Source organism: Rousettus aegyptiacus, unplaced genomic scaffold (genome assembly GCF_014176215.1).
Source record: "Rousettus aegyptiacus isolate mRouAeg1 unplaced genomic scaffold, mRouAeg1.p scaffold_m13_p_13, whole genome shotgun sequence".
Lineage (NCBI taxonomy): Eukaryota > Metazoa > Chordata > Mammalia > Chiroptera > Pteropodidae > Rousettus > Rousettus aegyptiacus.
Window position 1 is genome coordinate 45911619 of NW_023416288.1, and position 23859 is coordinate 45935477.

Consider the following 23859-nt stretch of genomic DNA (forward strand, 5'->3'; position numbering starts at 1 on the left):
CGGCTCGGCGGTCACTGCGACTTGCTGTGTTTCTCTGCTCGCACATTAAGTCTGCATCGTGGACATGGGAGAATGACATCTCGTTTCCCTGGGACCTCGGCACTGGGTGTGGGGGCCGGGGGTCTGTGTCGCAGAGCGGAGGAGGACGGGCGGCCGGGCCCTGGAGGGAGCCTGGGGCTGCTCGGTGGCGTCGCGGTGTCGCTGGGTTTGGGATGTGCCCCTACAGCAGCCGCACGGCCTCGCCAGTGGTTCATGGCTGTTCATACAGTTGAAAGCTGCATAGCATTTATAAAAGTCTGGCATTTAAAAAAAAAAATGATAGGAAACCGTAAGGATTCCACCAGAAACTGTTAGAGCTAATAAATGAATTCAATAAAGTTGTAGGACATGAAATCAGCGTACCCAAATTAGTCATGTTTCTATACACTAACAACAAACTGTCTAAAAGAGAAATTAAGAAAGCAGCCCAATAGCATTAAAAACAAAAACAGATACTTAGGAGTATGTTAAGGAGGTGAAAGATAGTTTTCAGTACACTGAAAGCTAAGACAGAAATGAAAGGAATTGAAGACACAAATAAACGGAAACATCTTGTGTTCTTGGGTTAGAATAATTAATATTACGAAAATGACCATAGTATCTAAAGCAATCTACAGAGCCAATATAACTCCTATCAAAATGTCAGTGTCATTTTTACAGAAATAGAAAAAACAATCCTAAAATTTGTATGGAGCCACAAATGACCCCAAATAACTGAAGCAATCTTTAGAAAGAACAAAGCAGAAAGCATTGTGATCCCTGCTTTCAAACTGTATTACAAAGCTGTAGTAATCAAAGCAGTATGGGACTGGCATAAAAATAGACATAGAGACCCATGGAGCAGAATCCGGAGCCTAGAAAAAAACCCACACGAATATAGTCAACTAATTTTTGACAAGGGTAAGAATGAAACTGGACTTCTGTCTTGAAGCACTCATAAAAATTTACTTGAACTGGATTAAAGATTTGAACATAAGATCAGAAGCCATTAGAAGAAAATATGGGGGAAGCTCCTTCACGTTGGTCTTGGCAGTGATTTTTTGGATATGACACCAAAAACACAAGCGACAAAAGCAAAAATTAGTAAGTGCGACTTCATCAACCTAACAGCATCTGCAGAGCAAAAGAAACAATCAACAAAATGAAAAGATGATCTAAGGAATATGAGAAATATTTGCAGGTCTTATATCTGATAAAGGGTTAACACCCAAAATATTTAAAGAACTCATACAACTCAGTAGCAAGAAAACCAATCTGATTACGGGCAGAGGATCCGAATAGATGTTTTTCCAAAGAAGACATACAGACGGCCAACAGGTGCATGAAAAGGTGCTCATCATCACTAATCATCAGGGACATGTGGTCGAAACCACAAAGATCACGTCACACGTGTCAGAATGCTGTCATCGGTAAGGCAGGAGGTAACGAGTGTTGGTGAGGATGCGGAGAGCAGGGAGCCCCCACGCACTGGTGGCGGGGTTGTAAGATGGTGCAGCCACTATGGAAAGCGGTGTGGAGGGTCCTTGAACGATTAAAACCAGAGCTACCTTGTGACCCAGCGATCCCACTTCCGGACATTTACCTGAAGGACATGAAATCGGTGTTGTAAAGGGACGTGTCTGCTCCCCCATGTTCGCCGCAGCGTTACTCACCGAAGCGAAGCCGTGGAAACAGCCTAAGTGTTCGTGAGTGGACGGGTGGATAAAGAAAGTGTGACCCATGTATGAATATCATTCAGTAATAAGAAAAGAAGGAAGTCCTGCCACTCGTGACGTGCGTGAACCGAGAGGACACTCTGCTAGGTGAAAGAAGTCAGAAGGCAAATACTGTATGACCTCGCTTATGCGTGGACCCTCAGAAAAAGAAAGTTAAATTCACGGAAACAGAGTACGATGGTGGTTGCCAGGAGCTGGGCTGCAGGAAAAATGGGGAGGTCTCGGTCAAAGGGCACAGACTTCCAGCTTTAAGAATAATTCTGGGCTCCGCTGCCCAGCATGGCAACTAGTGCACAGCGCTGTTGCGAACTTCGAAGTTGCCGAGTAGGTCTGGAAGGTCCTCCCCCACGCGCGTAAAAATGGCAACTGCGAGGCGGGAGGTGGTAGTTAACTTGATGGCGTAAATATTTCGCAGCTGTACATGTATCAGATCATCATGTTGTACACGGTAAATAGATACAATTTTGCCTGTCAATTACATCTTGTAAGGCTCAGAGTAAAGGAGGAAGATGAATGAGGAAGCGTGAGCTGGTCTCGCCTGGGGGGTGGAGGTGAGAGGCTGATGTTGAGTCAACGTTTTGTCCTCTTAGGCCTGCATCGTTGGGGGTGCAATGCGTTGGTACAGTGCATTGGGGTACAGTGTGTTGGGGGTGCAGCATGTTGGGGGCGCAGTGTGTAGGGGGTTGCAGCATGCTGGGGATGCAGCAAGGTGGGGTGCAGCATGTTGGGGTGCAGCGTGTTGGGGTGCAGTGTGTTGGGGTGCAGTGTGTTGGGGGTGTAGTGTGTTGGAGGTGCAGTGTGTAGGGGGTTGCAGTGTGCTGAGGATGCGGCACGGTGGGGTGCAGCATGTTGGGGTGCAGCGTGGCGGGGGTGGTCTGGGCTGTCTGTGGCCCCACTTTGCTGGGCACTGCGTACCCAGGGCGGTGGCCGGGTCAGGAGGCCTGTGTCCTGCTGGCTTCTGCCACAGCCCTGGGCAGGTGAGGGTCAGTGCCAGTGTCCAGGACGAGCTGTCCGGCCTCGCCCGCAGCCCGCGGGCCCCTCGGTACGCAGGCCGGGGCTCTGCGGCACCTCGTGGCTGTGGTGACGGTTCGGCCAGGTCGGTGCAGTGAGGACTCTGCCAGCCTGTGCACGGGATGGGCGCCTCGTCCGCGGGGCATTTCTTCCCAATCACGTCCCAGCTCCAAGGCGCTGGCCCTACGTGGCAGGCGACGCCGTCCCTGACATGCCCGATCTGGTCAGGAGAGGTGGACACACACAGAGGACTCTGAAGGGACGAGGTGGCCAAGGGGCCGCGGAACACCCTGGAGTGGCAGGGCGCGTGGAGGGAGGGCTTCCTGGTGGAGGCGGTGGCTCCTGCCTTCCGTCTTGAAGAAACGAGTCAGCCGGATGCAGAGGGCGTATGGGAAGCTCCAGGCAGAGACAGCAGAGCGGGGCACCGAGGACGGGGGAGCGAGGCCTGGTGCGGGGGGGCGGGGGGCGCTGGCACAGCCGCTGGCGGCCCCCGCGGGTGGGGCCGGAGCTGAGGAGCCCCGTCCTCTGCGTAGGGGACAGTGGCGGAGATCGGCCTAGACACCGGTTCTGCGTGTGACGCGCCAGGCGGCGTGCGGCCGGGTGGGAGGCCGTGGCCGGGGGGTGACGGGCCGCCGCCTGGCCCCGTCGCCTGCACACCTCCCGCCTTGGTGGCCGCGAGGCGCGGAGGCAGTGACACTGGGGAGGGCACCGCGGGGGTCACGGCCGGCCCGCCGCGCGCAGTGTGGACCTCGTGAGCGGACGCGTGTCCGTGGCGACCGGGGGCCCCTCGCTCGTTCCCCGTCACTGCGCTTCCCGTGACACGGCCTGCGAGTCGAGGCGGCCCGTCTCGTCAGAAGCTGCACAGCGGGTCGCCCCGAAAGCCGGAGCCTTCCCACGACGGCCGCGTCTGCGGCTTCTCGCCATGCCTGTGGGCGGGAGTTGGGGGGTCACTGGCCGGGCAGGGCTGGTTCCGAGTCCCTTCAGAGGCCGCGTCGCCCGAAGCTTCCCCTGGGACCGGGGCCCGAGTCCAAGGTGGCCGTCACGCGCTGGCGAGGTGGCGCCCTCCCCACACGGCCCCCGGTCCGAGAGACCGGGCTGGAAGTCACAGCCAGACCCTCACCACGCAGACGGCCCGTCACCGGGGGAGGGCCCTGCCTCCCGCGCCGGCCTGCTCCGGCCGCCCAGTTCCGTGTGGGGACAGAGCCTCCCGGGGCAGGGGTTCCTCCCGCGGACTCACTCACGCCAAGGCCGCAGCCTCGCACGCCCTCCCGCCCTCCACCCGGGCCTTCTCCTGGCCGCTGGCCCTGCCGTCGCCCTGTCTGCCTTTCCGTCTGGTGTGACGTCCCTCTTACTCCAGGGACAGCCCGTCTGTCTTGGTCACAGAGCCTATCGTCACCATGGCAGGCTGTGCCCACGAGGTGATGCAGGACGAATATTCGTCTTGGTGACTCTGCTCACAAACCTCGGAGGCACAGCAGATGTTGCAAAGGTAACCATGGCCACTCTTGCCCCGAGCTCCGGTCGCCGCTGGCCCTGGCCGCTGGCCGCTCCCTCATTCAGCCCTGAGCTGGCCAGGTCAGCATTTCTGTCCCCAGCTCACAGGAAGGGGGGTGCGGAGTAGGGGTGGAAAGCTTGGGCTGCGAAGTGCTGAGCCAGGATTTGGGGCGTGAGTCCTGACCGAGGCCTTGTCCTCCTGGGACCCTGCGCGCTTTCTAAGCAGGGCCCCTGAGAGGCTGGCCTTTTGCATCCTGGTCATCCTGGGAGGAGGAACAGGCCCGAGAGGTTGCCGGTCCTGCGCGGGCAGCCCAGCTGGGGAGGGCCGGCCAGGAAGCCAGCTCAGGCCCTTGCACGGCCTGGTCCTGGTCCCCCATGCCACAGCCGTCCCGTGGGTCCATCTGGGGAGGTGAGGGGCGGCCGCCTGGAGTTGCGTGAGAGCCTGTGGTGGGCGCTTCACCCCTCGGCCTCTGCCTGGATCGTGAGGGAGGGGCGGGCCTGTGAGCCCATCGCAGGCGGTGGGGGAGGGCGCAGGGGGTTGGAGCGGAGGTGTGGGCATGGCAGCAGCCTCTGGGGGGCGGGCCTGTGGAATCTCGGGGTTCCTGCTCCGGATCCGCATTGTTGGAGGTCGGGTTCGCACAGTGGCCCCTGGAAGGACCCCCCAGGGGGATTCGGGCTGGCCTTCGCCCGCCGGTCAGCTCCGGGTCGTCTGGGGGGGGCGAGGGCGCTGCTCCAATGTGCCCCTCTGCCAGCGTCAAGGCGCCGGTCCCGGTTCTCAGGACGTTGTCACGGTTCTCGCCCTCCTTTAGGGGAGGCTGTAATTTCTGGGCAGATTAGTCCCTTTCGCTGCTCAGAGTCACCCCTTCCTCTCCAGGACTCTGACGTGGCCGCCCGCCCACTGGGGGGCCGTGACTGCCCCTCCTGAGAACCCGCGGCCCGTCCGGATGCGGCTGATGGCGTGGTGGTGGCCGGACCCTGCACACACGTCCGTCCCCCGTGCGTCGTGAGCCAGAGCCTCCCGGCCTGGACCTTTCCCAGGGTGGGGGCTCCGGGCAGGCGGAGGCCCTGCGCGGAGCTGCCAGGCACACAGTCTCTCTCTCTCTCTCTCTCTCTCTCTCTCTCTCTCTCTCTCTCTCTCTTGCAGCCGGCAAGTACTCCTGCCACAGGACATGTGAGGCCAAGGTAAGCGCCACGTCGTGTCCCCAGGCCGTCTGGCTGCCTGGGCCTCCGTGACGGTGTCGGGGGAGGGGTGGCCCCCCGGGCCTCGTCAGACGGGGCCGAAACCCGAGGAAGGGCCGGCAGGCGCGATAGGGCGCGCACTTTTCATTCCTGGAATAAACCGAAGGCCGCAAAATCCAGTTTGAATTACAGAACTCGGAGCTGAGGTGTCTGGTTTCGGGGGAGAACTTACTCGAGTTGCCTGGCCTTGTTGCAGCCCTTGGCCACGATGGACCATGTCCAGTTACACCGGCAGGCTGCCTCTCGGGGCGGGGTCTCGGCACACCCCCAGCCGCGAGGTTGCTCTGGCTGCTTTTTAGGGTGGTTGTTCGTGGATTCTGGGGAGTTCAGACTGTCATGGAGGTAGGGGGCCCGAGTCAGATGCATGTCCCCTGGAGGCTTAGATGACCAGTGCCCCCCACGAAGCGCTGGAGGCCCGCCGTGCTTGGTTGGGTTTCGGGTTCCGATTAGTAGGGAAGCGAGGTGGCCTGGACATGGCATGGGGCAGCTGCTGGCACCCCCGGGCCAGGGCCCTGGTTTCTTGCCCGAGTCACAGAGCTGCACTGCCCACACTTGCCAGGACCGGTGGCCCCCTGCTTATGACTGGCCCCGCCTCTGGGGGGGACCTGTCCTGCGTCCCACAGGCTGTGTGTCCCCATGGCTAGAGGTCCGGGACACGAGGCCTTAGAGGGTCTCGGGGTCCCTTGCTGCTGGGGACCCTGCGGGCCCGCTGTCCCTGAGTTTCCAGCTGGTCCTGGGCCGAGCGGAAGGGCCCCGTGCTGGAGGCGGCTCCACGGGGTCCGTCCTCCCTGCGAGGGTCCGGCGTCCTGGTTCCTTCGCCCTCCTGACCTCGCACACGCGCACACGTGTCACCGTGCACTCCCCACACACGTCTGCATGCCGGCACACACACACAGCACACCCACACATGCACCCACGCTCAGACCTGCACACCATGCACACACACAGCGCAGCGCACGCACACGGATGCACTGTGCACACACAAAGTTGGAAGAACTATAAGCAAATCCAGCCCTTTTATTTTTTTCAGGAAAGAGATTAAATGACTTCTTTTTTAAACTTTTCATCGTGGAGCGCTTGGGACACATGCAAAGTAGAGCGAACAGTGCAGACCTCACGCCGCCCGGTGGCCGGGCCCCGGGCCGGCAGCCCCTCCTGCCCGGCCGGAGCGGTCCCCTGCTTCTGAGCCAGTCCAGGCACAGGCGCCTGCGCTGGGCTCGGGGCCCTTCCAGCCGCGCTTCGGCCTGGCTCGGCGCCGTGGGGCGGGGGAGCTGCCCAGAGCCACCGCCTGCCCTGCCGCTCCCGCCCTGTGTGCGTGTGCGTGTGCGTGTGCGTGTGCGTACGCCTGTGGCGGCCTCGCTGGCTGGCCGCCCCGACCTGGCCTGGCCGCTCTGGGCTCCATTCCCTACAGGGGCCCACCAGCCGCTTAGGGCATTGAATTCTGTGGTTCAAAGAACCTCCGGCTGTCCTGACCGTCACGGCCGGGCTGTGGCGTTCCTCGCGCAGCAGTTGGCTGCCCGCTGAGGGGGCGACTGGTCACCCTTTGTGGGTCATGGCGCGAAACTGTATCCGAATTCTTTTTTTTTTTTCTTTGACCGGCAGGAGAGACTGCCACCAGCAATGACAAAGCCCTTTCTTATTCCAAAACCACAGTGCCTCACAGGGTGGGGGGGGGGGGGACAAGGGCCATAAATTCTCAGCAGCCTGGGAGGCAAGCGGGGTGCGGCCCCGGCCTCCTGCAGAGGGACGTGGCTTCCCCAGAGCGTGGTCACCGCGTGTGCCGGCTCCCTTACCGGGCGTGCCTGGGTTTCTCGGGAGATGGTGAAGCTTTGGTTAAGGTCATGGGTTTTTGACCTAACGTCTGACCTGTCCGCCCTGTGCCTTGGGGCCGGTGTGCCCTGCGGGGCCCTTCGTGATGGCCCGCAGCCCGGTGGGGACGTCGAAGGGGGAGCGACGCCTGAGCACCCCGCTGCCACCGCCGTCGCCTCATTGGCACCGGGGTCAGGCTCCCAACCAGGCCCCTGGACGCCCTTCTGCAGGGCGAAGGCTGTGGACAGCCATCCCGCAGACATGGGCCTGGACGCAGGCTGGGGGCCGGATGGGGAAGCCGAGCCACGGGCTGGACACGAACTATGGTCACTCTGCTATGGCCGTCGGCCACGGCCCCTCAGGGGAGCATGCACTGTCAGGGCCCAGGGAGGCGGGCGCCTGGGCGCCCCAGTGGGCTCCTCATCCAGCACCCAAGCCTGTTCCTCACGCGCTACATGGGAGCCTGACCCTCTGTGACCCGCCCGAAAACAGCTTCTCTGAGCTTTAATGTGTGGATGTTAATTATTTAGGTTCTAGGGAAGGCAAACAGTTTGGGTGGAACTGCCAGAAAGCTTGGGATTCCAGGCACTCCGCTTCCCTGGGGGCCGTGCTGCGCCCCTGGACCCACGCCAGCCTTCGGGGCTGTGACTTGGGTTTTCCCCGGCCACCAGCTGACTCATGGGCAAGAGAGAAAAGGAAGCAGGAAAGCTGCTCCAGAGGCAGATGGCAGGGGACGCGGGCACGGTGGGGCGACCTCCCCTCTGCCACGCGGATCCTCATCCTGGCGTCCGAGGTGCTGGGCTCCAAGTGCGGCTCTGCTGTCCATATGATCTTCATGCTTGGCCCCTCGTGTGTCCGCTGTGGAGTGGACATGGGCCTGAGGACGCCCTGTGTCCCTGCTCCCGTGCCCACAGGGCCCACCGGCCTCGCTGCCCTCGGCTCCGGGTCGATCCGTCCTGCTCTGTGGTCCCCTTCCCGGAAGGGTGCCCCGAGGGCCACCAGCACCGTCCCCAGGCGTCACTCGTAGGCTCTGCTCAGCTTCCATCTGGTCGTCTTCCTGAGACCCCCACCCTCCCGGGGACTCGGCCTGGCTGCAGGAGCTCTGCGATGTCCCCTAAGGAGGATGCAGCCCCAAAGCCCTCGCCCGCAGAGGCCCGCCGGCCAGCCCTGAGCTGCGGGGCCGAGCTCCCGCCCGTCCTATGGCCCCGGGGCCCCCCTCTGCCCTGTGCCATCAGAGGCGTGGGCTGGTAGAGTGAGGCAGGCCACGCTCAGCCCTCAGGATGGAGGGGCTCCTGTGCCCCACGGGACGTCGGTTGGCGCCTTTATTCAGTGGGACCCAAATCTCTCCTGGGGACAGAAAACCTGGGTTTGTCAGGGAAATGAAGGCCTGAGAAGTTCCCTTGCAGAAAACCGCCAGCCCGAGGGGCCGGTCGTCGCCCTGTCCCCGCTTACGTGCCCCGTGGCCTCGGGCAGGGGACGCTCGTCTGAGACCGGGCAGCCCATCGGGCAGGGTGCTTTGGGGTGACCGTGAGGCTGCACGGCTCCGCCCCGCGGGGCCGGCTGACACTGCCTGCTCAGGGCGGCGGCCGTGGGCTCCGCTCCTGGACCGACCGGCGCCCCGCCCGCCTGTCCTCCTGGGGGCACCGCCACTGAGTGCGCTTGCTGCCTCTGCACCGCCCCACCCCTCCTCTCCCCGCCCCCCAGCCCTGTGCCGGGGCGGCAGGCAGTTATTTTTCAGACTGGCGGCCTCAGCGAGGTTCCCGACCTCTCCCCGGCGGGCAGGGAGCTGGCGGCCCGCTGCGGCCTTTCACCCACTGCGGTCAGGCACACACGGGCCTGCGTTTTACCCTTCGACAGGTGCTTTTTGAGAACGTTCTACAGCGGTTTCAGGTTCACGGTGAGACCAGGGGAGCACGCTGTGTGCGCGGGCGCCCGTCGCAGCCCGGAGCCGCGCTCGGCCACGGCCTGTTGTTTACGTTCTGGCTCGCTCTCGGCCGCGTGCGCTGGGACCTGACAAGTGGTGATGGCGCGTCCACCGCTGGCACGTCCCACGGAGCGTTTCGCCGCCCTGAAGAGCCCGTGCTCTGCCCGCTCCTCCCGCCCGCCCTCCGTAACCCCCGGCGACGCCGCTCACACTGCTGTCCCCACTGCTGTCCCTTCTCCAGAGCATCACACGGTTGGAAGCTCGCGGCATGCAGCCCCCTGGGTTGCTGGGTTGGACCCCTCACTCAGCCGGTGGGCGGAGCTGCCTGGGAGGCGGGGCCGGTGGGCGGAGCGGCCGGGAGGCGGGGCCGGTGGGCGGAGCTGCCTGGGAGGCGGGGCCGGTGGGCGGAGCTGCCTGGGAGGCGGGGCCCGTGGGCGGAGCTGCCTGGGAGGCGGGGCCCGTGGGCGGAGCTGCCTGGGAGGCGGGGCCCGTGGGCGCAGCTGCCTGGAAACCAGTAGGAACCCTCGGGAGCACAGCCCACGCCCCGCTTGGGCCATGGTGGCTGTACGTGGACGCGCACGGGCGTGAGGGTCCAGCCGCGTTCCCACCGCACGTTCGGGGGAAATCTGTGATGCTGGTCCACGTGACCCCACAGTCACGTGCGGGTGGGCACAGGTGCTTGTAGAGAAGCTGGTGTGGGAGTGTCACTCTGTACCGCGTTGTCTAAGGTGAGATTTGGTTAGCAGTGACCGCCGTGGAGGAAGGCCGGTCTACCGTTTGGCGGAACGGTGGCCCCCACCTATGGGGTTGCTTCCGCAGTCCAGTCTCCCTGTCCAAAGCATTAGGCTGAAAAGTGCAGGAAAAAACACGTCCCGGTTCTGCGTGTGGCCCTTCTGAGCGTCATGACGGCTCGTGCTGTCCTGCCCGGTTTCCCTTGGGACATGATTCGTCGTCTGTCCAGCGTCTCGCCCTGAGCCCCGGGCCCGGCGGTCGCCCGGTGGCCGTCGCAGTGGCCAGGCCGCCTGCGGCGCTGTCACAGAGCTTCTGTCCGGTCCCCCTTATTTTACTTCACGACGGCCGGAGCACAGGAGCAGTGACGTTGGCCGTTCAGATGCGCCACCGAGGGGCCGGGCACCGCGGCCGCTGACGGAGGAGGCGCGTGTGGCAGAGGCGGCGTGACAGGGCTCAGTAGGACCCGGGCCTCGGGCAGTGCCGGGGGTCCTGGGGCGCGGCCCCGTGGATGAGGGGTGGCTGCACTTGTGAAAAGGAAGCCGCCTCTGACACAAGTGTAGGACTCAGCTGTGACCTCTCCCCAGAGGAGGAGGAGCCGGTGGCTGTGAGAGGGACCTCGCTCCTGGGGGCGGGGCCTCAGAACCAGGCGTGACCCTGGGGTGTCCCCTAGGAGTGAAGTGCAGGGCGCATGCCCTGGTCACATAGAGACACACTCACACTCCACCCGCATTGCTCACTCACACACAGACTCACACGCGGTCTCGTGGACACACACACCCCCCCTGACACTCCTGCCCTGGGGCACAGTCGCTATGCGTGCGAGCCCCCTCTCTGCTGCCCCTGCCCTGGTCGCCCGTCCACCTGCCGCTGGGGACAGACTATTGACGCCAGTGGCCGCAGGTGCCACGTCGGCAGGTGTGTCAGGGTGTAGCCTGTTTGTTTGCAGTTGCCCTGGTAACGGTGACGGCCCCACGTGGAGCCGCCAAGGACCATAAAGCGGTTCTCGGCCCAGACGCCAGGTCCCTGGGCACATTCCTGGTCAATAGTGGGCACTGCCTCCCGCCCCGTCCCATCGCGTCCTCGTCCCAGCCGATCTGCCGAGAGGGCGTTGCTCCCGCACCAGCACGTGGAGTTTGGACCCGCGACGTCTCCTCCCTGCACCTGCTGGCCAGGCCTCTGTGGGCTCAGCGCCCGCGGCAGGGCCAGCTCCCAGGGTCGCGGGGAGGGCCGGGGAGGAGGACCCGCAGGCCCAGCGCCTGGACGTGACCGCCCGCGAGGGTGCCGGCAGAGGCAGGGGCCCCGTCCTGGGCTCTCTGAGGCGTGCGAGCCAGCTCCCAGGGCTGGGCGGTGCTCGGCCCGGTGCCTACCCCCGCCCCTCAGCGCTGCCAGGTCCCCGTTTCCCTCGGCGAGGGCCCCGCAGCAGCGCGTGGAGGACAGCGGTGAGGCGCGTAGCAGCGTTGGGACCCTCTGCTGTCCTGGAGCGCGTGGTGGCTGCCCGCTCGGTGGCTTCGGGCCCATCGGGGGCTGGGGAGGCAGCCGCGGCACCTGACTGCTGAGGCATCACTCCTCTCGGCGGCAGCGAGGCCGAGCCAGCCCGGACGTGGCCTAGCCCGCTCATCGAAGGAGGACAGCCAGGGACGTGGACGGCACCCTGAGCCTGTGGTCAGGGGCCGGCCGGAGGCACGCCAGCAGGTGAGCACACCCCGCCGCTGCCTTGGCCTGACCCCCAAGGCCGCCCCCCCCCCATTGCCTGGTGCCCTGTCCAGGGCGGGCGCCAGCCGGTGGGGAGTGAGGCCACCCCTGCCTCTGGTAGGCTGGACGGACACTGAGCGTCCAGGACCCGCAGCCGGGGGCCTGGCGTGTGGCCCGGTGGGTGGTCTCTGAGAACACGCGTGTGTCTCGACTGTCCCCCCGTGCTCCTAGCCAGCTGCCCACCCCATTCTCCTCCAGAGGGTGGGGATAGACACGACAATCTGGCCCATTCTCGCAGGGCTGCGGCCGGGGCCCTGGTCTGAGCCGCGTGGCAGGAATGTGCCCGGCGTGTGTGCGACGGTCTCTGTGAACCAGGTGCTGGCAGTGCCGGTTTGCTCACGACCAGCAAGTGGCCTGTCCCTGCCACCGTGCGTCCCCTCTCACGCGGCGGCTGGTCTCGTGTGGTCTTGGCAGATCCGTTCCGAGTCAGGTCTCTCCTCGGGCGTCGGCGTCTGCGTCGTCTCTTGCTGCAGTGACGAGGGCTCTTGCTCTCAGCCGGCAGGCGCGCGGACGCCCCGGAGGCACTGATCTGGGGGCTTCGAGCACCCCAGGCCCCGCTCGCTGTCTGACGCACCGCATGGCCCCCGCGGTTTGTGCCAGCGAAAGTCTCCTCCCTGAGGACCTGTCCACTTCGTTCACTGCGTCACCGTGAGGGACAGGGCGCCCGGCCAGAGAGGGTGCTCGGGGAATCGCGGGGACACTGCGGGTTGGGCAGGCGGCCGGGCACGTTCGAGGCGCCCCCCAGCGCGCGCTCATCACGGCCGGGCTGGCCGCGGCACTCCGTGTGTGGCCCCCGCCCGCACGTCTGTCCGCAGCTCCCTCCCTTCCCCGGGGCCGTCTGTTCTGTTTCTCTTTACGCTCATGTTTCCCAGAAGTCTCGGCGTGGGGGAGCCAGCCACGAAATCAGCGGTTCTGGACGGTGAGAGGGGCTGCCTTGCGTGTGGGCCGAGGGAGCGGATGGGGTGCCCGGGGGGAGGCCTTGCCCCTGACGAGGCTGTGAGTCAGAGTGTGGTGCAGTAATAACACGTCCCAGATGAGAGAATAACTGTGTGTCACGTTCCTTGAGGAGCTCAGTGAGATCGACAGAGTTATAAATATAGCCACCTGGCAGGAATCAAGGTCACGCTGCTGGCCACCCCCCCACACACAGGACGCCAGTCTGTCCCGGGGGTCCCCCGTCCTGGGCACGCTTCACGGGGCTCTGGGAGGAGGGGCGCACGGCACCTGGGGGAGGGAGGCCAGGCAGAGCCACTCGGGGCCAGTCTGGTCCCCAGCCCCGCAACCGCCCTGCCTCCCGGGTGTCCCGAGTGCGGAGAGCCTGTCCTGTGACGGCGAGCCTGGTTTCCGTGACTCGTCGGTGGCTCGCAGGGCCCCCGCTGGCTCCCGGCGCATCCTGCACGGCGGGACGTTGCGCGGCAGTGGCGACGGCCGGTGGCTCGCGGGGCCCCCGCTGGCTCCCGGCGCATCCTGCACGACGGGACGTTGCGCGGCAGTGGCGACGGCCGGTGGCTCGCGGGGCCCCCGCTGGCTCCCGGCGCATCCTGCACGACGGGATGTTGCGCGGCAGTGGCGACGGCCGGTGGCTCGCGGTGGCCACAGCCCGGCCTGCGTCACGTGGGTCCCAGACGCGTCCCACGCTGGACGCGGCACCGCGTGTCCTCCCGTTCCGTCAGCCTGCCCTCCGCGTCGTGGGGCGCCGTGGGGACTCAGCCACAGCTGGGCCTGGTGGGGGCTCGGGGCGGTGCGCGCCCCCTCCAGCACCTCCACGTGCTCCCCGACTTGCCTCCGTGCTGATCCTCCCTGCCCCAGGGGCCCCTCCACGCCGCGTTGCTCTGCTCGGCGGGTGTCACCCGAGCACGCCGAGCCTTCTGGCAGGTTCCAGAACAGCCTGGTGCTGGCTTGCGCTCACTCAAGAGCTGCCTGGTCTACCCTGGCCCCTGGGGCAGCGATGCCGGTCCCCGCGTTGAAACCGCTGGTCCCTGCTGCAGAGGGGAGGTGGGGGAGGAGCGGCATGCCTCTGACCTTACACTCTGCAGGGGTCTTTGCCCGGCCTTTGTGATACCCAGGGTGGTTGGCACGCAGGAGGGAAGAAGGCCGTGCTGGGTGGCCGTGCCCACACCTCGGCCGGTCGCCTGTGGAGCCCTTTCCTGCCGCTTTTCCAGTGGTAGATCCTCCTGTTTATGGCTTGAAATGGGGTGTGAGGTGTGACCAACACACAGACCGAGGAAATGGCAGCAGAGGGCCTGGAAAAGGGTCTGGGGGGCACACCCCGCGGTCGTCGGCTGAGCCGATGCCACACGCTGCATTTCCTGGAGGAGCCTGTGAAAAGGGGAGCATGTCCCCGGTATGTCCTTGTCAGCCGAAAGGCAAGGGACAGCATGGAGAAAGCATGTCCTGCGGGAGGCACGTGGCCCGTGACCACGGCCGGGGCCCGTCCCGCCTGGGCCCGGCGGAGCCCGAGGTGGTTTTCTTTTTTTTTTTGTTCGTTTATTTGGTTCCTTCGGTGTCACATACAACAACTCACGTGGCATTTGTCTTTCTCTGTCTGACTTATTTCACTCAGCATACCACCTTCTAGGTCCATCCGTGCCGTGGCACGTGGCAGGCTTTCATTCTTTTTTGTGGCCGAGTGGCGTTCCGCTGCGTGCGTGAACCACCTCTCCAACCAGCCGTCCGTCCCGGGGCGCAGGCCGCTTCCGCATCTTGGCCGCTGTGAGTTGTGCTGCCGGGAACACCGGGGTGCGTGGATCTTGTGAATTACTGTTCGGGTTTTCTTTAGATAGTAGAAGGAGAGTTGCTGGGTCACGAGCTGGTTCTATTTTTAGGTTTTTGAGGAACCTCTGCCCACGCTGTTTTCCGCAGTGGCCGCCCCGTTTCGCAGTCTTGCCGACAGTACACAGGGGGTCGCTCTCTCCGCGTCTCCACCAGCGCTGCTGTTTGCCAACTTATCGGTGATGGCCATTCTGACGGGTGCAGGGTGACGTCTCGTCGTGGTCTTACTTTGCATTTCTCCGACAATTAGTGACGTTGAGCATCTTTTCACATGTCCGTCCACACATCCTCTTTGGAGAAAGGTCTTCTGTCCATTTTTTGGTTACATCATTCGGATTTTTGGTGTTATGTGAGTTCTTTATACATTTTGGATATTAACTGCTTATCCCGATGCGCCGCTGGCAAATATCTTCTGTTCAGCTGAGCAAAAACTTTTTGGTCTGACGTAGTCCCGTTTGTTTGTTTTTCTTTTGTCTTCCTGTCTGAGGAGATGTGTCAGGATGTTGGATTTACCGCCTGCTTTTCTTCCAGGAGTGTCGTGGTTTCGGGTCCCACACGTAGGTCTTTAGCCCATTTTGAGTTTATTCTCGTATGTGGTGTGGGGAGATGGTCTAGTTTTGTGTGCACCGTTTACTGAAGGGACTGTGTGCCCGTCCCCGATGCGCGTCTGAGCCTCGTCTGTCACCGGCGTAAGGAGCGTCCGGGCACAGCAGTTATCGCGGAATCAGTCATGGGCCCAAGAGCCGCGTGCCGGCCTGGTGGCTTCCTGTGGCAGTGGCTCTGTGCGGCCTGGTGGCTTCCTGTGGCAGCAGCTCTGTGCGGCCTAGTGGCTTCCTGTGGCAGTGGCTCTGTGCGGCCTGGTGGCTTCCTGTGGCGATGGCTCTGTGCGGCCTGGTGGCTTCCTGTGGCGGTGGCTCTGTGCGGCCTGGTGGCTTCCTGTGGCGGCGGCTCTGTGCGGCCTGGTGGCTTCCTGTGGCGGTGGCTCTGTGCGGCCTGGGGGCTTCCTGTGGCGGCGGCTCTGTGCGGCCTGGTGGCTTCCTGTGGCGGTGGCTCTGTGCGGCGTTTAGAAGGGGCAGCAGCGGCTTGGCGCCCGTTCGTGTCACAGCCACGCGGCTTCTGCGGCGCGAGGTGTCCCAGGGACGAAGCGGACGTGTCGCCGTGTCCCTAGTGGCCGGGCTCCTGACGCCCGATCGAGGACACGTGCCCACTGTTTCTGCGGCTGCACACGTGTGTGCACGTCACCATGCACGCTGACACACACGCACGGGGGGACGTGGCCGGCTACACGCGTGGGGCTGGAGTCAGGCCGCGGCGCTGGCGGAGCAGCCTGGCCGGCGCGGGCGCTCACCTGCGGCTCCTCGTGGGCCGCGGGGGAGGGGGTGGGGTCGGGCAAGGCACAGGGCGCCCCTCCTCTGACACGCGCCGCGCCGTGAGCTCAGCAGGGCAGCAGAGGCCCGAGTCCCCGCGGCCTTCGCCGGCTCTCGCCGCGCCGCCCTGCCGTCTGCTGCGACAGGACCCGTCTGAGCGGTTAGTCCCGGAGCAGCCACCTGCCGCCCCAGGGCGGAGGCGCCGCAGCGGCTTCCGGACCCCGCCTGTCCTGGGCCCCGTCGCGGGCCTTAGCGGACAGACGTCAGGCACCTGAGGACGGGGCCGCGGTCTTCTCGGGACGCGCGTCGGGACGCGGCCCGGCGGCCGTTCCTCCGCACGGCGGGCGGAGGCGTGTGCGCACCGGCCCCAGGGGCGACTTCCTGGCCGTGCCAGCGGAGACCGGCCACGGGGCAGCGGTGGCGCACGAGGACCCGCGCCCCCTGCGTGGGCCGCCCGCAAGGCCCGGGCCCCGGGAGAGAACAGCCTGGCAGGAGCGCTGCGTGTCAGGAGCCCGCCCTTCCAGAGTGGCCTCCGTCCTTCGAGGGGGCCGCGTCCCCGCCTTCCGGCGGCCGCACGGCCCTGCGGTTTCTGGAGGAGAGGCTCCCTGCCAGCGCCCCCGAGCTGCGAGCCAGCGCGTGCTGAACGCACGGCCGCACCTCTGTCTGATGGACGCGAAGACGGTGGCGGTGCCTGTGGAGGGCGACGCCAGGCGCCGACGACGGCGGCCGGGCCGGGCTGTACCCCTGTGCGTGGGCGCGCGCGCCGTGTGCGCCTCTGTGCCCAGGGTCCCCTGGAGGACTGCTGTCCAAGGGGACACGTGGAGAGGATGGGGCGGGGAGACTGAGGCCCGTCGGGACGGGGCAGCGGGGCGCGTTCCGAGACTCGGGAGGCCACACCGCCAGGAAGGGGCAGGTGCGCGTCTCCACGGGGGCGTCTGCGCTCCGAGCCCCGTGGCGACGCTGGGCGTCCGCGTCTGCTCGGGGAGGGCCGCAGGCCGTGTTTCCCGGAGGCTGCGCCGCGGTGGCCCCCGCGCTGGCTGCTGCTGTGTCTTCTCAGCTACAGGGAGCAGGCGGGAGCCGAGGACCGACGCTCAGAGTGCAGGGTGGCCCGAGTCCAGTGCAGCAACAATTAGCTCGTGACCTCGGCTTGAGACGTCACTTTCAAATCTGTACGGTGGACTGTGAAAGTACTTAAACAAAACAGCAAAACTTCCTTCCTCGGCTCCGGGAGATTCCAGGAAACCAGCTCGTTCTGAAAACTGGAGAATGAGGAGGAGCAGCCAAGCATTTAATCTTCTCGCACTAAATGGTGCCTCGGGGTTAAAACCGATGGGAGCGAATCTTGCTGTAAGGAGGGATTACAGCTAAGCGTCCAGGAAGCGATGAAGTCGGAACAGAACGGGCGGCATTTCAAACCACAGGGAACCGAACAGCTGGCTCGAGGCTGTGGCCCTCTGTAACTTCCGCGGTCACAGGAGGAAGCTGGTGGGGTCATGCGGGGCACCCCTCAGCCAAGCCCATGCCAGCAGTCAACCAGAATGACACCGAGCCCAGACCTGTGCTCGGCTTCCGAGAAACGCAGGCCCAGAGAGATCTGAAATAATTCTGCGGGTGGAAATTCTACTGGGCAGAAAGGACCCCCGTCATTTTCAAATGAATTGCAGAAGGAGGACGATCCTGCACTGTCAGGGACTGAGGAGACATTAAATAAACACCGTACAACTTTATTTGGATCCTGATTCAAATAATCAGACTGTAAAAAAAAAAAAAAAAAAAAAACAGAAAAACAGAAAAACAAGACGGGCCACGTCCTGCACAGTCACCTTCCGTGGCTTAATAGTTCGAGGCTGGCCCGTGCGTATGGCATTCCAGACTGTTGACATCTGGAAAGACACTGTGTCTGCTGGATGAGGTGTTTCGCTGCCAGCCTGCCAGCTGCAGCAGCACCAGCCCGTGACACGGGGTTGATACCTTGTTTCCGAGAACAGTAACATTTGCTCCGTGAAGCCTGTTTTAAAACAACAGTTCCTCTTTAAGGGCTGTTTCCGGCTGCCCGGGGCATCCTTGCTCTTGTCCTTGGGAAAACCACACGCACCCTCCCCAGAGGGAGTCACCTTCTGCTCTTGGGGAGGGATGGGGCCGAGGCGCAGTCACTGCCTGCAGACTCTGGCTCAACGTAGCGAAGACCTTGCAAGAATTAGGGGCTAACAGTGGACTTGGATGTGTATGAGGCAGTGAGCTCCCTGTCTCTGGGGTTTTCCAAAGAGACAGCTCCAAAGGTGACTGGGAGATTGGGGGACTGCATGAGCGACCACAAGGGATGCTGTAAGGAGGCCCTGCCACACGTGATGGTTTTTGGTGCGCAGCAGCGAGCCGGTGGTCGGGGTCCAAGGTTCCCAGGGTGTCCGGGACCAGCTGCGGCGGTGTAAACCAGGGAACCGGGCACACCTGGACCCGCTGAGTCAGGCAGTCCGGGGCCCAGGTCTCCCTTCCGTGAGCCTCTGGGAGCTTGTGACACCGGCTGCGGTGTGGACACCAGTCCCGGGAGGGCCCCCTGGCGGGGCCGCTCGGGCCTGGCGGCCTCCAAGACCCCTTCCTCTCGGAACGGCCTGGCCCCGCGGTGCCCATCCCCGCCCCCCGTGCAGACCGCGTGGTCCTCGCACCCACACTCCAGAGCCCCCGTCCTCAGGACCCGTCCAGGATGCACGCCCCCTGTCAGTGCAGGGCGGGCGCGTCACGGATGTCGGGCGACATGGAGCTCGGGCGGCGGGGGGAGCGAGTCCGTCCGAGGCTCGCGGCCTCGACTGCAGTCCGCGGAGGCTCAGCCGCCCGGGCGGCACGGCGTCCTCGGCGTGGAGCGGCCTCCGCACGCGCTGCCCACGTGACGGGCGCGGCTGCGCTCACGGCTCTTTCCAGCGTTGCCGTGACGTCGTGCGGGGACCTTACACTTGGGACGTTTTCCAGATGCTTCCTCAGGGGTCAGAGGGAATGCCCTGCAGACCCGCGTCGGCCCTCGCCGCCTGCTCGCCGCGACGCGTCCGTGGCCTGGGCGCCACTCCCCGGGCCTTCGCGGGCCTTCGCGGCCGCGCACACGGGCCACTGGCCGAGGTCACACGGGCAGCGCTCGGCCTCCCCGTTTCAGCCCTCAGACCAGTAGTGAGCAGGTGCCCCGTCCGAGGTGTTTAGGGCCCCATTTTCTGCTTTTTTGTGCTTTTTGTTGGTGATTTTGCTGTCGGAAACGGCCCCGGCTGAGGCAGGAAGGTGCTGTGTGGAGCTCGTCGGCGCCACATGGCTGTGCTGCATTCACGGTGACAGCTCGGCGCAATGACTGCGGAAGGGTCGGCGGCGGTGGATTGGAGATTGATTAGGGATTGATTAGCTATTGGTTGGGGGTCTTCAGACTGCTCCGTTGTGGAGTTGTCACCCGAGAACCCCAGTTCCTCTGACCGCCTGTTGGCGGGGACAGCCCCCAGCCACTTCCTAGCTGCCTCCCTGTGACTGGTCGGCGAGTCCACTTCAAACCCACAAGCCGGGGAACCGGGGCGGCCCCGCGGGCGGGGTCCGTGGCGGACGGCTGAGCTGCCCAGGCTCCCGGGCAGCAGGGAAGGGGGAGTTGGCCGTGGAGCCGCCGTGGCGGCTCACGAGCTCAGAGCCCAGGCCCCAGGGTGCCGCTCACTAGCTGAGTGACTTGGGTGCACGGCCCACCTTGCCAGGCCTGGCTCTCAGCTCCCTTTTGGCAAAGGGGGTCTGGAAGGGGCCCCGCTCCAGGGGCGGCTGGAAGGGTCACGAGACACGGTGTGGCGGCACGGGCCGGAGTCACCGTGGCGTGCGTCGCGGCGGCTAGCCAGGCCTGTCGGCGCGCGTGACCCGAGCCCACGGGCCGTCATTGGACTGGGACGTGAGTTGACGTGCAGAGTCCCGGAACACGGTTCTGCGATGTTGAACTTCGGCGTTTGCCTGTGTCTGGACACACAGCGGCGGCCGTCCGCCCGCCTCTGAGCCGGCTCGGGGGCCGGGGTTCCCCGTCCGTGTTGCAGGGTACACGCCCACAATGAGTCTTGTGAAATCCCCTGTCTGGGTCCCTGTCTGGGCTTCCTCAAACTGCCGGAAAGCTGCAGGAGGCTTACGGCGACAACCGGCAGCTGCGGCCCGTGTCCCCAGACCCCGATCGGGCAGAGCTCCGCCCGCCGCGCCCGCCCCGGGGCTCCCTGATGGCGCCTGGGCTGGCGGCAGCCCCGCTCTGTCCCCCTGGCCCCCCCAACGTCGCCGGCTTGCACCTGGGGGCCGTGTCCCGTGGCTCGTGTCCTGCGGGCTGCCGGGTAGGTCATTTTGTGCCGCACTTGCCCACTTTGCGCCCACAGTACTGGCGCCGTGGCCCCCTCTTGGCTCAGACCGCACCTCCCCGCCTGAGGGCCGGGTCCTGTGGCTCGGCCCTCCAGGGCAGGCCTCGCTGGCCGGCCGCAGCCGCCGCCGGCGCCCCTCGCCCCTCGCCCCCTGCCCGCCTCGGCCCCGGCGGCCTCAGCAGGAGGCGTGCGGCAGGGCGCTGGTTCGGAGCTTCGCGAGAAGTCCCTCGCGCCACGCTCCGCACCTGTCCCCACGCTCGGCCTCCTCCCAGCTCCGCGTGCGCAGCGACCGCCCCGCGCGCAGGTGGGGAAACCGAGGCCCCTGGGAGCCGCACGTCAGAGGCGTGCGGTCAGCGCCGGACTCGCTCTGGGAGGGGCACTCAGCTCCCAGCGCCCGGCCGAGGGCCCCGGCCCGCTGGTGGTCTGCACTCTCGAGGGCCTTCTCTCCAGACGGGGCTGGCGACGGCGAAGGGCTCTGAGCCGGTCCCGTGTGTGAGCCTGGGCCGGGCCTCTCTGTCCGCCCGTCCTCACGCTTAACCCATCACAGGCGAAGGCCGAGGCCCGAGTCCTGTCCGGGCCCCCAGGCCACCGACGTGACCGCCCCCCCGTGCCCCGCCCCCGCGTGCCCTGGGCCCCTCAGCGAGCCCCCAAGGTGGAGTGCCCAGCTGTCCTCAGCCCAGGCCCCCTCACGGCTCCTGGGTCTGGCGGTGCCGCCGTGCTGTCCTCTTAGCTTGACCTCTGAGCGTCAAGTAACCAGGTTACCTCAGCCCCCCACGGGTCACACCACCATTGTCCTCTGACCCGCCGTGTGCCCAGCCGCTGTCCCCCGCTTTTTCTGGTGTCCAGTGAGCAGAGGTGTGACGCCCCGTCCCCCGCACCCCTCCGCCTCCCGGCCCCGCCTCCTCCCGGGTCCGGCTCCGCACACAGACCTTGTGCCTTTGCTTCCTGGTCCGCGTTAGTTAACGAGGACGGAAGAGACCAGGCAGGCGGGTGTCAGGCACCCGTCAGGTCCAGGCCGGGCACTTGCCTCCCCAGTGCCTGAGGCAGGCCTCTCTCCTGGGGGACTTCGGAGGGTGGGAGCCGCCTGCGGTGCCCGTTGAGGGGCAGAGCCCAGCCTCCGGGGGTCACCGCCGCTCAGGCCGGCTGTGGGCAGCCTTCCTGGTGTCCGCACCCTGGCCTGCCTGGGGCACCGTCCCTGGCCTGCGTGTGTGCTGCTGCCGGGGAGACCGGCCACGCGGGGCGCCCGCCCGCCTGCCCATCGGCTCCTGGCCATGTTCAGCCCGTGGTGGGAGAGGCCACGGGGCTGCAGGCGGGAGGAGGGGCCGCCCGGCTTCTTTCCAGCACCGTGAGCGCCGGCCCCAGAAGGGTCTGCGGCGGCCGGGGTACCACGCGCACTTGGCCCTGGGTCCGTCCCCACCCCCGCTATTCGCTCTGCTGGGAAAGGGCAGAGGTTCCACGTGCGCCACCCCAAAGCTGCCCCCCGCCGCCGCACCCCGCCAGCCTCCCGGGGCGCGTCGGCCTGATCGGGCACACTGCGGGGCCTCCCTCCCGCCCTGCAGGTCCTCACCTCCTCCTCCTCCCGTCCGGCTCGGACTAGCCGGCATGGCTCAGAGTCCCGGGGCGGGGTGACGAGGAGGTGTGGACGTGACCTCAGCCTGAGCGAACCTCGCGCCTGGCTGCGCGTGGAGCAAGGAGACGTTACGGTCACCTTCCTACGCCGGGCCGTCCACACCAGCCGCTGCCGACGTTGGCCGGCGGTAGGAGGCAGTTCGCGGCGGGCGGCTCCCGGCATGCCCGTGCGAGGGGCCACGTCCCTCTCCGGCCGTGGAGCGGTGCGGCGTCTCGGCTGGCACCGCGTTGGCGAGGGCTCTGGGGAACTGCGGTGGGGCCATCCCTGTCCGGCGCCCAGACGAGCAGTCGGAGTCGTCACTGACCCGTGTTCAGCGCCAATGAATGGCCCCGTGCGCGGGTGCACCTCCCTTCCCAGACGAGGACGCCGAGCCGCGGGGCGGTCGAGTGCGTGCTGGGTTCGGACGTCGGCAGCGAGGCGTCAGGATGCAAACCGCGTGTGGCCCCTGCACGGCCTGCTGGGGCGTAACTCCTGCCCAGAAGGCTGCCGGGGCGGTTCCGGAAACAGCGTTTGCAGAGCATCAGTGTATCTCACACGCACACACGCCCAGGCTCACATGTGTGCACACACTCACACACATGCATGTGCACGCTCACACGCACATGCTCACACACGCACGCATGCACTCACGCGCACACTCACGCTCACACGTGCACATGCTCACATGTGCACACACACTTATGTATGCATGCACACACTCACACGATCACACATGCATACAAGGCTCGCGCGCAGTCACACATATTTGTACACTCATGCACATACATGCATGTGCACGCTCACGTGCACTCACACGCATGCATACATTCACATATGCACACACTCGTGCTTGCACGCTCACACACATGAGCACACATATTTGCACACTCACATGTGCGCACATGCTCTCTCACACACACACACTAACATACACACACTCACGCACACGCACACTCACCCGCACACACACCATCGTTGTGCACCCTGAAGGGTCATAGCCTGGAGCTCTTCCTGTTGCACAGGCTTTTGAAAGGGGCGGGGACAGGAATCTCTGCAAGTCCTGCTCGGCTCTGCCGACAGACAGTAGTGGGGATGGCGCCGGCATGTGACTACGTGAACTGAGCCTCCTGTGCGCAGAGGTCACGCTGAGGAGCTCCCGCTGTCACTCTTGGTTCGAGGAATTGTGACACTTGGGATCTGTCGTAGGGCCAAGATTCCCCGGCAGGCCGGACACCTTCCCAGGTGACCAGAGCCAAGAGCGACAGTGTGTGACTCTCCACCTGTGATTAAACCTCGAAACAGCCAGCCCCCTTCCTCTGGCTCGTGGCAGGTGGCCGTAGGGCGGGAGACTTCACAGCGATTTGTGTCTTGTCCTCTGCAGGCTCCAGGGGGCGTCTCACCGTCAGCTTCTCTCTGCTGTGACAGACCGTCCGGGTGAGTGTCCGTCCCCTCAGCTCGCGGAGTGTCCCTGGCCACAGCCAGACCTCGGGGCGGGGGGCGGTGTTCATGCCTCTGTCAGAGCCACTGCCTGGAGGGCCGGCCCCTCCCGCACCCCACATGTGGACGGGCCCCCGAGGAATGCAACCGGCCGTAGAGGGCACGTTATTTTTGTACCAGTGCTCAAAAAAATTTTTGACTTGATTTTTAAAAGTAATCAAAACTCTTTTGCATTCACATTTGGGGCAAAAGGTAGAGAAAAAATATTGCTTTTCGTTTGGCTCCTGATTCGAATGTCAGCTTTAAAGAATAGGTTTATGGTGCTTGCTGTTTGTTGACATTCCTTCTTCTGCATGTGGTTAACGGCATTGTGGGTGTTTCTGAACCCTGTCTTGTCTTTTAGACGTAAATACCAAAGTATTTACAAATGAAATGATATCTAACACTTAGGATTTCTGCAAAGTCATTCAGGTGGCTGCAGGGGAGTAAGGGGTAGGGGCAGGGGGCTCTGGCCACCTGTGAACTTGAAGGCAGAGAACAGTTCCTGGAGGTTTGTTAAACCATTTTGTATGTTTCCGAAATTTTCCAAAATGAGGAGAGAAACACAGGTAGCAAG

The 23859-nt window shown here is 64.5% G+C and overlaps 1 protein-coding gene across 12 annotated transcripts in view; it reads left to right on the forward strand.

The window, feature by feature from the left end:
- Window positions 1-23859, forward strand: part of TNS3 (tensin 3) — a 106582-nt gene that overhangs the window by 30074 nt on the left and 52649 nt on the right. For 10 of the 12 annotated variants that reach the window (XM_036230532.1, XM_036230542.1, XM_036230531.1 and 7 more), the window contains 2 exons: window positions 5404-5441; window positions 23188-23240. The gene's annotated coding sequence lies outside the window, so the exon portion shown is untranslated. Of the gene's footprint in view, window positions 1-5403; window positions 5442-9701; window positions 11656-23187; window positions 23241-23859 lie in introns of those variants that run through there. The other 2 variants (XM_036230535.1, XM_036230537.1) reach the window with 2 other exon arrangements.